This window comes from Sander lucioperca, chromosome 7 (genome assembly GCF_008315115.2).
Source record: "Sander lucioperca isolate FBNREF2018 chromosome 7, SLUC_FBN_1.2, whole genome shotgun sequence".
In the NCBI taxonomy this organism is placed as follows: Eukaryota; Metazoa; Chordata; class Actinopteri; order Perciformes; family Percidae; genus Sander; species Sander lucioperca.
Genome location: NC_050179.1, coordinates 6,610,665 through 6,624,352, shown reverse-complemented (window position 1 = coordinate 6,624,352; position 13,688 = coordinate 6,610,665). Strand labels below are relative to the sequence as shown.

The 13,688-nt window shown below is 41.6% G+C and overlaps 1 protein-coding gene across 2 annotated transcripts in view; it reads right to left on the bottom strand.

Annotated features, from left to right (window-relative positions):
- plxnb2b (plexin b2b) overlaps positions 1 to 13,688 on the bottom strand; it is a 131,646-nt gene that overhangs the window by 55,363 nt on the left and 62,595 nt on the right. The window lies entirely within an intron of this gene.

Here is a 13,688-nt window from a genome sequence, read left to right as displayed (position 1 = left end):
CCACTGTGAACTGTTAACTTTGGGACTATTTCTTTGGTAAAAAAGTAGTTCCTACGAAAACTGTTCACACCAAAGTGTGTGGATTACCCAGAGTAATCGTTTATGGTTGTGTGTTGCTGATTTTAAATTTTTTAAGACCACAAAGAAAAATTTTCATTTCTGACACAGAAATCTCTGAGACAGATATCTTTAAACTTGGCCAAATAAAACCCATACTATACATATAATTTAGGTATACTGACCCTTCCAGAGTCGTACATATGAAGCAAACTATGCCTTATGCTAAAATTGTGTAGTGCAGCTGTTTGTTTGTGACTCAACTTCCTGCTCCACTTCTATAAAAGGGCGTGTTATTTTGGATTTAATTGACTTAATATCAGAAATGATCTCTGGTGAAAAAATAAAACTGCTCTGTGTGGGGGTAAAGAAAGATTAAAGCCGAGAGCTAGATCTCAAACCATAACACAATAAAAGCCTATTTAAAAAGCTTGGATCCATTCCAACTTCATTTGCACTTTGCTTTTTTTTCAACACCTCCAAGCACTGTGTGCTCAGGAAGTACACTGTTGTCTTGGTAAACATGATCACGCAATATCTCTGTAAAATACAGACAGCATCATGTACTGGCTATCAGCAGGTGCTTGTGGAGTCCTCGCTCACTGCTGTTTGCCCAGGCTGTGGTAAATATGGAACTGCAGGTGGCTTTGAAGCAGCTATTGCCCACACAGCAAATGTGGGTCTATGTTTGCATGAGGTTTCCAGCTCAAATAGTATCCTCCGTCTTATTCCACCTTGCCAGTCAAGTCCACAGGCACATTTGTCAAACTGAAAACCCCTGATGAAACTTCCAGGAGGTCACATTCCAAAGCTGTGTTTTATTATGATAACCTGCCTTCCCTCACTAGACTAAGTGGGGAGACCACTGATTAGACATTTACTCAGGAGGGAAACTTGTTAATTTCACTGGCAACTGCCATTAGCATTTAAGTGCTGACTACTCAATTTGATGATTTTATTTTTCTGCCACAGTCCTTCTCCTCCCTGCCCAGTCCCACAACCAATTTCACTATGTAAATGTATTGTGCCCTTTTCAATGCATAGCCTTAAATATGTCAATTAAATTTGATATAGTGCAATAAAACCTCTGCTTATTCAGGACAGAAATGTTTGTGGGCAGTTTTTACAGCTTTAATTATGAGGGAAGGGTAGTCAGCGTCTTGTCAAGATTTAACTAAGAGGAGCAGACAAAAGAAAAATGTAATTTGAGTTAACATGCACACTACAGGGGTGGACAAAATAAAAGGAACATCATGTAAACAACAATTTTAGCTCTAGAGAAACAAAACTTCAATAACAAAGACACATCCACTGACCAAGTTAAATGACAATTACAAACGTGTCAGGTGCCACAATAACTCACTGTTATGTTTGAGTTTTCAAGGAAGTGTTACAAAAACTGCATAAACTGCAAAACGTTCTTGCAGCCTCACAATGTTGACAACATAAACAAACACAATGAAACTGCACTGACAAGAGTGGTGGAAAACTGCAAAATGTTCACAGAAAAAAAAACGACCACAGACTTAAATGAACAACTCTGTGAGGCAATCTCGGAGGCATGAACAGGAATCACAGAAAAATCAATTTAGGCCACAATAAAGTGAATGCTTGAATGCACTGCTTGTGATAACTGACATGTGTCATTTCTGTGCTCATTATTTGACACTTCAAATGTGCACTGAGGGTGTGAATGTTGAGGTGTCAGTAACACTGACCCACATCTTATTTATTGCCTTCCACCACCTCCCTCAATTAAACCTTTTTTTATTATTTTATCTTTTACATGTCCTTTTTTTCTCCGTTTTCACATGTGTTACTGATTTCTGTCTCTGAAAGGTGCTACAGTTTATACATGCAGATGTTTATCATAATTACTTCTCAGTTTGTAGTCATTTTATTACATTTCTAAGTCAATTGACCTTAGTATACTCCATTAGCCGGACTGTGTTTTCTCACCACAAGCTGCTATTTGACGGATGGTTAACCAGTTTGGCTACATTCAGGTAGTCTGACATGTCACATGACCTTTAATGTGCTTTTTCTTGGTGTTTGTGGAAACACCTGGCAGGAAAATCTAGTGTTTTGCATTATGAGCAGCTCCTGCACATACCAATTAAACCTAGTGTATGTCTATGCATCTAAAAAAAATGTTTGAAATTAAACAACAGCTGTTTGCTAGTTTTTTTTCTGTTTTTGTACACAACACAGAATACCATGCTGTCTAAATATTGGATGGGATTGTAAATATGGACAGTAATTGAAGCATGACTGCCTCTCTGAATGTACCTCCATTGTGTGCGAGCCGCCGAAAAAATGTAATATCCATATGTCCATAAATTCGCTTGGCCACGATACAGACCGCACAGAGAGACCCCACAAAAGGTAGATTATGTCAATTGTTTCAGTAACAGAAAATTACTTGATTCCTTTGACTTCCAATCAAACATGCTGTTACAAAGCAACTTTTTCAGTCTGTAATGTACAATGAAAGGGCAATGTCTCCGGGCGTTCATTTAGGTTTCAGAAAGTTCTAGTTCCACTTACATCCATGACTTCAAAGAGTCCTTTTCCTACTCATGCAAATCCTATAGCCAGCCCTCGATCTGAAAAAAAAAGTGTCGCACCAATTTTCCTCAGATGCTGCATTGTGGGTCAGTAGAAAAAGAAATTCTTAACATATATCAAAGGAGCCTGTTCTCTCCTAGGATGTCTCCTTCTGTCGCTCTATCACTTTTCATCCTTTTTTTCATAGGCTTAATCCTGAACGCTGGAATTAAAGAGGCTTCAAAGAGCTGAGGAGAGGCAGATGTCTGGTGGGGGTGACACAGGTGGAATGAGGCCTATTCCTCCACAGACCAGCCTACCTCTCGTTTCTCAACATGTCTCTAAGCTGTTGTGAGAGAACATAGCAAGTGGGCATACCATACAACACGTGGCTATTCTGAATAAATAACAAGCTACTAAATTTAGAGGCTGCGTCAGCCTGCAGCTAATGAAGCCTCCAATGGCTTGGGATAAATAATGATGAAACACATCACGTGTTAATGAAGCTGGCACATCTGAAAAAATGTGATTCTGTGAAAGACACAATGGGTGAATTAAAACTGCCAGCTTTTTTTTTTTTTTTTTTTTTAAAGAAATGTCAAATATTTCTCTGCACACTTCATTTTAACGTTACAAGAAAAGGACAATTTTTACACAGAATCATTAACTGAACTGACTATACTGAATCCTCATCATCACTGAGCGAATCAGTACTTTTAGAAGTGGAGCTCCCCTCACTGGTGACTATACGCATCGTTGTTGAATGTTTATTACTTCCTCGTTTCAAGCTTTTTAAAAAGCCAAATAAGCGATAATGCTGCGATAACTCTGTAGCAAATAGGTGGGTCTGGAACTATCAACCTGAAAAGATTTGATCAATTATTTATTAATTTCATTCAGCTTTCTAGTTTTTATAATACATCTTAATGTCAGACACTGAAGCGTGTTTTACAGTAACCTCAGCCCAGCTGGCGCGCGCATATGTGATGTCATGAAATCGACGTAACTGTTTAGACTCGCGCGTGATGGTCGCAACACTAGTTGCAGTCTTCTCCTGAACAGAGGTGGCGCTAATGAGCAAAGGCTACCGACGTTGCTCTTTCTACGGACTAGAAAAAGAAGAAAAAAGTAAACAACAGCAGAACTGGCAGCAGCATTGCCGTCAATGCTTCGATTTGATTCGATGACCTACTTCGTCGGATCGAGCCTTTCATTCACCATAAAAGAACTCATCTTAACCCAGTAAGTTTACAAGAGAGACTTGCAGTCACTCTGAGAGTCCTGGCATCCGGTTGTCGGCGAACTCTGTTTCCGCATTGTCAAGTGCCGCTGAAAAAAAAGAGCCGTGCGCGACCTCTGCTCGCGCGCCATAAATCCAGGCGCGCCGGCAGGATATTACGTCACGATGGCACGCGCCACCTTGGATACGGCTAGTATACCATACGTTTAAATGCTAAAAGTTTGTGGATTGTGTAAACACCGGGGACAACAGTAAGCCGGTTACCAAAGACTTTTACTATGATCAAACTAAGATTCAGTCTTTAGATAAACTTTATCTGTTTATCTGAGCTGTCTAGTTCTTAGATTATCCTAAGTAGGACTAATTTGCAATAAATTCTTGGAAAACATTCCATCTTCTTCTATCTGTATCTTTGGCTTTAAGATAAGCCAGTCTTTATTTTTGTGAAACGGTTTAACTTGCATCAGACTAATCTAAGAGTAAATTTTAGACTGGCCTGACACAACAGAAGAGTCTGAAATATATTTGTGAAAAAAGGACTTTATCATCTTTTGCTGACAAAGTCTAATATGTTGTATTTTTATAGATATATTAGAATGTTGTCAATAAACCAAACAAGAAAAACTTAGGCTATAAACAGTGCTTGTATTAGCCTAGTTTTGTATGCTACTGAACCCAACAGCAACACACTGAAGAACTTTATGAACAGTGATGCTAACTGAATGAACTTGATCGACACGATTTGATTCAGCAAAGTGATTTGTAATTTCCACCTCTATATTTTTTCTATTGTTTGAGTTGAAATAAACATTAAGAGAAAAACTGCTGAGGTACTGCATGCACAGGCTTGAAAATAGCACATGAAGGTGTGTCTCTTTGTTGGTGGTCATTACACACATGCACACACTCCTTTTTTATGACAACTACAGTACCACCTCTTTCACCCTCCCTCAACAAGTTAGGGCATGTCGGGACAGGAAAAGAAGCTCTCAGCAGAGGAAAATGAAAGATAATTGAAAAATGGCAGGTGTGCACACAAACACACACAGATTAATAGGCTTAGAGATACATGTGCACGCACCAATATGTGCACCGGCGCAGTTTGAAGTGCTGACAAGGTAATCCCACTCCAACCACACAGAGACACTCTTCTCTTCAAACAGACACACTGCGTTTCTTTGACACAGGGGCAGTAAAGCCCAGCATGGCAGTCTGCATGCCTCTCGGCCAATCCTCTCGCCACACAACACCCACATCCCCCCTTTCTAGGACAACACCCACCAGGAAGAAGTCTACGAGCGTGCCTGTGCAAGGAAGCAAGAGATCAGGAAGGAGAACGGAGAAAACAAGAGTGTGGGCACGTGTGTGTGTGTGTGTGTGTGTGTGTGTGTGTGTGTGTGTGTGTGTGTAATGATTAGAGCACACACACACACACACACACACAAACACTTCTGCAACTGCTGACCTGGCAAGTTTCGAACCAGCACGAGTGCTCCTCTCACTCATTAAAACAGATAGGGAAAGGAACCTGATATAATAAATAAAAAAACAGACATCCTACCCTAAAAACATAATGGGATATCACCCCATACTGTGATCATTCATATTCAGCACTTTCTTTATCGGAGAGCTGGCTTTGACAGATGCCAGGGTCTGACATTGATGTGGGGGGTGTCTTCACATTGAAGCCGCATTCAGTGTTATACTCTGATAAAAGTGATCTGCTATTAAATTACTTGCATGTCCCCGGAAGCCTTGGGGCTGGGTGGAGAAGGGGTGGGGGTTAATGGTCTAAAGTGAATTGTGCCATGTCTCTCGTGTGCTGAAGAGGCCTGCTAAAGTGTGTACAAGGCAAACATGACAACGTGGGTTAAGAGCCATACAAGGAGGCGGAAATGAGGGGTGGATCCTCGTCCTTTATTTTCCCGCCACCGTCCAGGGAAGGAAAGGCAGAAACAAACAGCATTGTTAAAGATGAAACATGAAGTGGGAGAGTGTAGAGAACTCTTTCTCTGCATATCGCCCATCTCACTTTTTTGACATGCAAACGCTCTTGTTCCCTCCTTACAGTGAAATTGTTTCACAAGTTGCAATGGGAGGCTGTTGCGACGACAGCAAATTCCAATTACCATATGAACAATTACCCTGCCGTCAGGGTTGGCAGTTCATTTATTTCAATTTGACTGACTGGGAGAATCACACTCACCAAAGCAGCCAGCCCAGCCATTGTATTCAGGGCACCAGGCGGGGGATTGATGGGCCAGGTCCATTTCAGTGGGATCCAGCTGCTCTGGCCTAAATATGCTAAGACCTTTAAAGTTGGCCCGTGAACCAAGGACTGTGTAAATCACACTTTATTCTCCTAATAGACCGTGTGTGTGTGTGTGTGTGTGTGTGTGTGTGTCCCAATTCTCACGCCTGTGTGCTTGTGTTTCTCTTGTGTGTCTACATGCGTCTACCCTCTTGTGTAGGTTTGTCTGTTTTGATATATGACCACGAGTCACGGGTGCGAGCGTAACCCGCACACACCCACACCATCCTTTAAGGCACAGCAATTTTCCTCATTGGGACTGATATGCTGTTTGTGTGTCTGTTTACTGCTCCGTCACCATTTTCAAGGCTCCTGCTATCTCCCCTCTGCCAGCTGGACACTTGAGCGAGTACACAAAATCACAGGCGCACACACACACAAAAACTACAGATTTAAATGTGCATGTGTGCAGGGATACACATACAGGCACACTCACTACTGCACTTTTCATGCCTTTCTCGGCAGCCAACCTCAATGTCTCTTGTAATCTCTCAAGCTCTGTTTGTCTCTCAAACAAACACACAAACACAACTTCTCTCTGTCTGGGCAACAGCAGCTTGGGCTAATCTCCCAATGCTAACTGGCCTCCCCCACCCCCAGCTGGATGTTGCAGCTCTCCAGCGGGACAGAGTGGCTGTTTGCTGTGTGGACACAGCTGGCGGATGTGGAGAACCTGATTAAATGGCCTGGCCTGGCGGAGAAGAGCTACTTTCAGGAGCCAATGGCTTCTCCGACATCGCCGCCACATCCAGACGGTTGCTAATACACACAAACAGGTGTAGGGGCATGCATGCATACACAAACTCACTAATCAACTCGACTTACTCACAGATATGCATCTGATAGCCAACACTGTTGCATCATATGAAAAATGCTGCCCACATCCACAAGTAGGGCTGCAACTAAAGAATGTTTTAATTATCAATTAATCTTCTGAATTCTTTAATACATTGATTAATAGTTTGTTCTTTAAAATGTCAGAAAACTGTGAATAAAGCTCAAAATGAGGTCCGACAATTTCTTGTTTTGTCTGACCAACAGTCAAACCATTTTTTTGCTTGATAAATGACTTAAATGTTTAATTGATTAATTTAAAAATGCCCATCAAGTAATCGCTTAGTTGAATAATCGTTTCAGAAAGTCATTTTCTTTGCGACACATTGCTTGATAGCTGCAGGGAATTTCGTTTTTCTCTCTCACTACTGTCAGAAGATCAGACTCTCTTTAAAGAACAGGTGATTTAATGTCTTGCTCAAGGGCACTTCAGCAGGTTTGATGCTTGCTCACACACACCGAGACTTAAATCCCTGCTTCCTCTGGTTGGAGGGCAGCTTCTCTAATCTGTACAGCACCCTGAGGCGATCCTCTGCTCCCAACACACACTCACCCTCAACATACATACAGCACGCATTTACGTTGCAACACACATGCAGCCACAATTAAGAAGTCAGGCAGGCAGACTGACTGCTGGGAAGGAATCCATTACACACCTTATTGGTCATAATGATTTCACTTCACCAGCATAAACGCCAATGAGCCATGAAGGTATCTTGTAATGTGGTTTAGTCTCAGTGCCCAGCTTTAGTTTGGTTTCAAGGGGAATACTGATCGTATAGTGACTGATTGCCCACCTGCCATTTTATAGGAATTCTGATGAAAAATATGTCACCAATGTGTGTTTATAGCTTTGGTATTAAAGGAATAATTCTGGAAAACATGCCTTTTTGCTTTCTTTCCAAGAGTAAGATGAGAAGACAAGAAGAAGATATCAATCTCATGTCTGTGTTAAGTGCAGAGATGGAGGTGGGACATGTTTAGCAGCGCTCAAAATAAACGCTGGAAGCAGGGAGTAGCATCAAGCCTGGTTCTGTCCAATGTGAAAAAATGTACAGCTTCCAACACCTCCAAAGCTCAGCAATTAACACTTTGTATCTCGTTAGTTTAATCAGTGCACAAACATAAGTGAAAACACCGACAATTTGCTTATCCGGTTTACAATTTGCTTCTCCATCTGTCATGTACTTCTATGCAGCATCTTTGGCTTTAGCGTGGGCTGCCAGACACAGTTGGTGTGGTCGCTGTGCCTGCTACCAAACCTGGTAACCTCACTGTGATGAGGAAAAGAGGTCAGTATGCAAGCCTTACTTTTTCCATAAACACTACGTTTGCACCTACATGTGATGTAAGCATAATTAAGCACCTTCCCTTAAGGGACCTCACTCAGGACGTTTACATGCACTCAAGAAACCAGAGGAATCAGGTTATACCCTAGTAACCTGGTTACCGTATACATGCAGCAGGTCAGTAATGAGATGTCTTTCCTACCACAGACCTTAATTTGCTTTTCTTACTTAATTTAACTGACGGTGCTTAGCGCTGACTTTTGATTTTTGTTGCTGTGTGTGTCTGTGACTGAGCAGATCGACGACGCAGTGAGAGGACAGACTGACAGAGCAAAGCTTCTCCTCACGGCATGAAGGTGTTTCAATTCATCAAACAAGTTCAGCGGGGGGGGAAACTTCTAGAGGATACTTTGTGTTGGTATTACTTTAAATACAAGGATGCACCACTTGTAATTACTACGTGTCCTTTCATCCACCAGCTCTGCTGTTACTTGTCTGAAGTATTTCTCCTGCACAGACTTAGTTGTAAAGAGCAGATTAGAAACTTGATTAAAAGAAAGGGCGTCCGCCAGGAGATAATTATCTAGCTGGGGAAATCTTTTTTTTTTTTTTTTTTTTTTATTACCTACCTGTTTACATGGCATTGAAGAAATCATCTTACTGGAGAAAGCCCAACGTTACCTGGTTACTGATGTACATACTGTTACAACAAGCTGCGCCCAGTCACTGAACCCATCTGTTGTTCACCAAAAAATAGTTCCAGCAAGTAACTCCCCCGAAACCACAAGTTGGTTTCTTATACAAACATTTTTGTGTATGCATTAAACAAACAAGTTACATGTTAATAAGTTAGCTTTACAGATGTTGGTAGGTGTATTTTTAATGCAAAGATATGTGATCAATATTGATCTCCTCATCTAACTCTTGGAAAGAAAGCAAATAGGTGCATTCCCACAAAATGTTGAGCTATACCTTTAAACACAGGTAGGAAAGTGTAGGAATAGAGCACAAGCTGTGAGAGATGAAATCTCTCTGGTTCTGTCTAGACGTGTGAGAGCTGAATAAGCGAGAGAGGTAGCCTCAGGAAAGAAGGCAGGCGGCATGAGAGATGATCGAGAGACTGAAAGACAGGACCAGCGGGAGGACAATCACACACACATTACTGACTTGAGTCTCAATAGTTCCTTTGTGCTAGTTGGCAGGTGCCTGTCACTTGTCAAAATGAGTCAGAGAGTGGATGGTGACTGAGCATTGTAATAGTGGTAGCATAAGCGTTGGCTGAGGCCCAAAAAGATTCCAGCATTTGGTAATGACTAACAGCTATCAGGTAATAGCACAAAGATTAGCTAGCTCTCCCCAGCATATGGAGAAAAGGTCACATTTGGAGCTTATAAGGTAATGGCTAAATTAGTTGCAAAAAATACCTCATAAAATTAAATAGCTTCCAGCGAGAAGGAGTACTTTCCGCTGGCCGTGCAGAAGGAAATAGACTGGGCTACTTTTTAATTAGTCGGACGACGAAAACTAATCACAGGAAGGTTAGAGTCTGATAAAATGTGTGTATGCCTCGACACAAAACCTCAAGTCATAACACAAGAGCACCCTCTAACTTCCTCTTTCGCTCACAAATATTAATGAAAAACCACATTTCCTTGGACTACCTCCAACCCAACTCCTTAGTGTCACACACTTTCACCAAATGTTCTTGATGCTATTGAAACCACTCCACAACACTCATCCCTCCATCCGCTGACCCTCACAATCATCCATCTCTTCATCCATCATCTATCAGTGTTTCTGCAGCTGAAGGGGAGAGAGCTGCTAAGCAGGGCCTGACTAATGGCTAAACAAACACCATTATCAGGCCTCGGTGGCCGAACGCTGAGCTACAGGAGCCCCAGAGCAGCTGAGGCTCTTTAATTCTTAATCCCTGCTGCCCTGCTCTGCTAGCGGATGCTCTAAACTAAACTAGGATGGGTGGCACTGAAGGTCAACTAATGAGGGAATAAGCACAAAAACAGAGAGGAGATTTGAAGTAAAGAGGATCGTTATGCATACATTGCACACACATGCACAATCACTTACTGCAAAAGCTGAGTGGAGAATAGACTGTATTAAGAGGGGCTAGACAGAAATGTTGCCCACTTGTCTTGGCCAATTCCCTCTTTAAAAAAAGGCTCAGGGAGAAGTTAATGAGCCTGTTACAGCCCCACAGTTCCCCTGATAAGGCCGCTGATTACACCACATGTTTGGGCAAGAGGATTGTGCATGTGTGTGTTTGCATGCACATTTGTATCTGTGTCACCTGACCCAAAGCGGTCATCTGCTAATCGTATGTTCACAAGTCAGGAATGCACATTTTCTGATAAACACACTTTCACACACCAATCACTACTCTCAAGGCGCAATCTATCCCTCTCACACTCGCTTGCCTACATACACCAGCTAAGTCACACCCATGATCACATTTCTCACACACACACACACACAATCAAGTGTGACTGAGTGAGCAAGCCACTCAATGAGAGTGGGTGATTAGGCCCTCAGAGAGGAGGCCTGACCTTTCCCTTCATATCAAGTCCTTCTTGCGCATGTGTGTTTTTATGAGTCAGTGGCTGTAAGCTCTCGGGCCCGCACCACTTCACATCGAATGTCACTGACTTAAATGAGATGGCCAAACAGACAGTAGGCTGGAAAAGAGAAGCCAAAAATAGAAATAACCTAAAAAAGAAAGGAGAGAGAAAGACTGAAAGAAAGAGTGCTGTCACAGATCAATCTTCTGCCTTGGTTGTCTCCCTCTTTGCATAAAAAACAGCAAAGCTGAGATTTTTAAATTCCTTGTTGGTTGTGAAAATACCGTGCAGGCCCTTGTGGGTACACAAACCTCCCCCTCCTAATGTCGAGATGGTTGAGTCTGCACTTCCGCGTTCTCAGAGCTCAGACGGACAGAGAGGCAGACAGTTGAGTCAGGCCTCCGAGGAGCGAGTGAGCAGGGGGGCAACTGAGGTTTTGTTTGCGGGTTTGATGAGCTACTAAATGCAGAGGGTTAGTTAGCAGCCAAATTATATTTATGGGCTCTTTTTGAATTACACAGAGCTTGTGTACCAGTAGACAGAAAGATGTTTCCAAGTTTTACCTCTTAGAAGGATAATCAGTTTATTACAACTTGGGTCTTATGTTGTAACAATGTTAGTAACAATAGAACTCACCAGATACACTGCCGAAGTATCACTACAGCTGAAATTATTAATCAATCAACAGAAAATAGATTAACTATTTTAATAGACAGATAATTGATTAGTTAGTTTTTACCCCTCTATGATAGGAAACTGAATCTTTATGGGCTTTGAACTGTTGGTCAGACAAAACATGCAATTTGAAAAAATCATTGTAATGAAGATTTTTCGCTGTTTTCTGACATTTTAAAGACCAAAAATTCAATATTAATAACAAATAATTAGCAGATCAATTTAAGAAAAGAAAGCATATGCTGCAGCTCCAAACATCACAAAAAGGAAATTCAATGAGGCAAGAAGCTCCAACTGTCAGAGAATCAGACAAGTTCAAAAAATCCCCAGGTTGTTTGGAAGAGAAAGGAAAGGTAAAAGCTAAATCTATTACCTGAAGTGTCTGTTGTAAACACCCATCACAGTTCATCTGTGACCGTCCACAGCGGTTTTCCACAGTCGTGCAAAGAGGAATTATTACAAACACTTCAGGTTGGCCCACTTTTAGTTTTCTCTTTCAAATAAAGTGGCTTTGGTAAATGTTTACAACCTGTCGGATAATTTGACTGCTTGCTTTTCACCCCATCTGACTTTATTGTAGCGATGTCGCCATCTTCCCAGATCCCAGCAGTTACTTTGGTGAGCACAATGTTGTCATATCTGATAGAAAAGACCAAAACTATAAAAACAAGTTGAGACAAACTGGAATTATCCTTTAATAGCAGGTTAAGTTATGTGATGCTGGTGGGACTACTTCCCATCTGTCTCGTCTCGCCCCTTTCCTTGTCTCTCTCCTCCCTTCATCGCCGTAGATCTCAGAGGAGATAGTGAACCGGCACTCACCGTTGACGGGCCGGAGGACGTGTGGCGCGACGCCCAGGTTAATTAAGTTTGAAATCGTGGAGATGATCAGTGGTGCTGCCACTCAGGCTGCCAGCCTTCCTCCACTCCCTCGCCATGTCCCTGCTGCTACCAAAGTGCCTGGGCTGTCTGACAGGTAGGGAGGCGTTTGTGTGAGAAAAAGAATGTGTTATTTTGTATGTGACTTTGAAAGGGACGAGAAACCAGAAAGGGCTGTGAAACTATAAATCGATTGATTAGGCAGAACATTTTAATTTTTTCCTTTTTTTTTTCATTAAGGTGTTGTATGCAGTACAGACAGACAGAAAAATTTGTGATTTTGGGCTATATAACTAAAATAGACTTTACTTGCCTGGAAAAGTAATGATTTTAATAATCAATCTTTACAAATTTAAGTCACTCGTCAAGGAAATCAGCCACACATTGAATGAAACATAAAATGTTTGCTTGAAAAATTAATGAAATGATTAATTCATGATCAAAATAGTTGCTGATTAATTTAATGTCGATCAACTTTATTGTTTCATTTCTACTAGGTATACATGCATTCATATAGAGAATTACACACACACACACACACACACACGACCTGTGTTGGAAAATAAAAGAAAATCATAGAGTCCCCAAATCCCGTCCAGACTACAGCCTTTTCTCTACCATGATTGCTCTGTTCCCCAGGAGACTGCTATAAGGAGCTGGAGCTGCAGTGATTGTTGATGGATGCCTATTGGAATGAGCAGCACGTATAGTGCACTCCCTCCCCACCTCCACCACCACCTGTAATCCTGGAAAAATGGACTCTACGTATTAGTGAGACGCTTAAAAGGCAGGAGCCATTTCACACAGTCACACACACACACACACACAAACAAACGCATACACACATTACTGTAAAGCCACCGGTACTACTCTTATAGAAGCTGAGGGATATCATTCCGCTGGCTCAGTATCAAAACCTTTAGTGCTGAGAGGTTGTTACATACAGTGGTGGAATGTAACTAAATTACAGCACTTGATTAAATGTACTAGTACAAGTGCTTTTAAATTTTACTTAAGGGAATTGTACTTCAGTGGTACTAGTTCCCTAAAACCATTAGATTTTTGCATACAAAACATAATATATTATATAATACAAAATTCTAAATAGTATGGATTATAAACTTTTACATTTTCATGATTATGCCCTGACCTCACACTTTTACTTAACATTTTGTTACTGTAGGACTTTTACCCCGAAATTCCACCAGGCGCGGATGCGCAGTGTTTCAGTTCTGTTCCGTCGTCCACCATGTGTCATACCACACCAGGAGCATCTCAGAAGC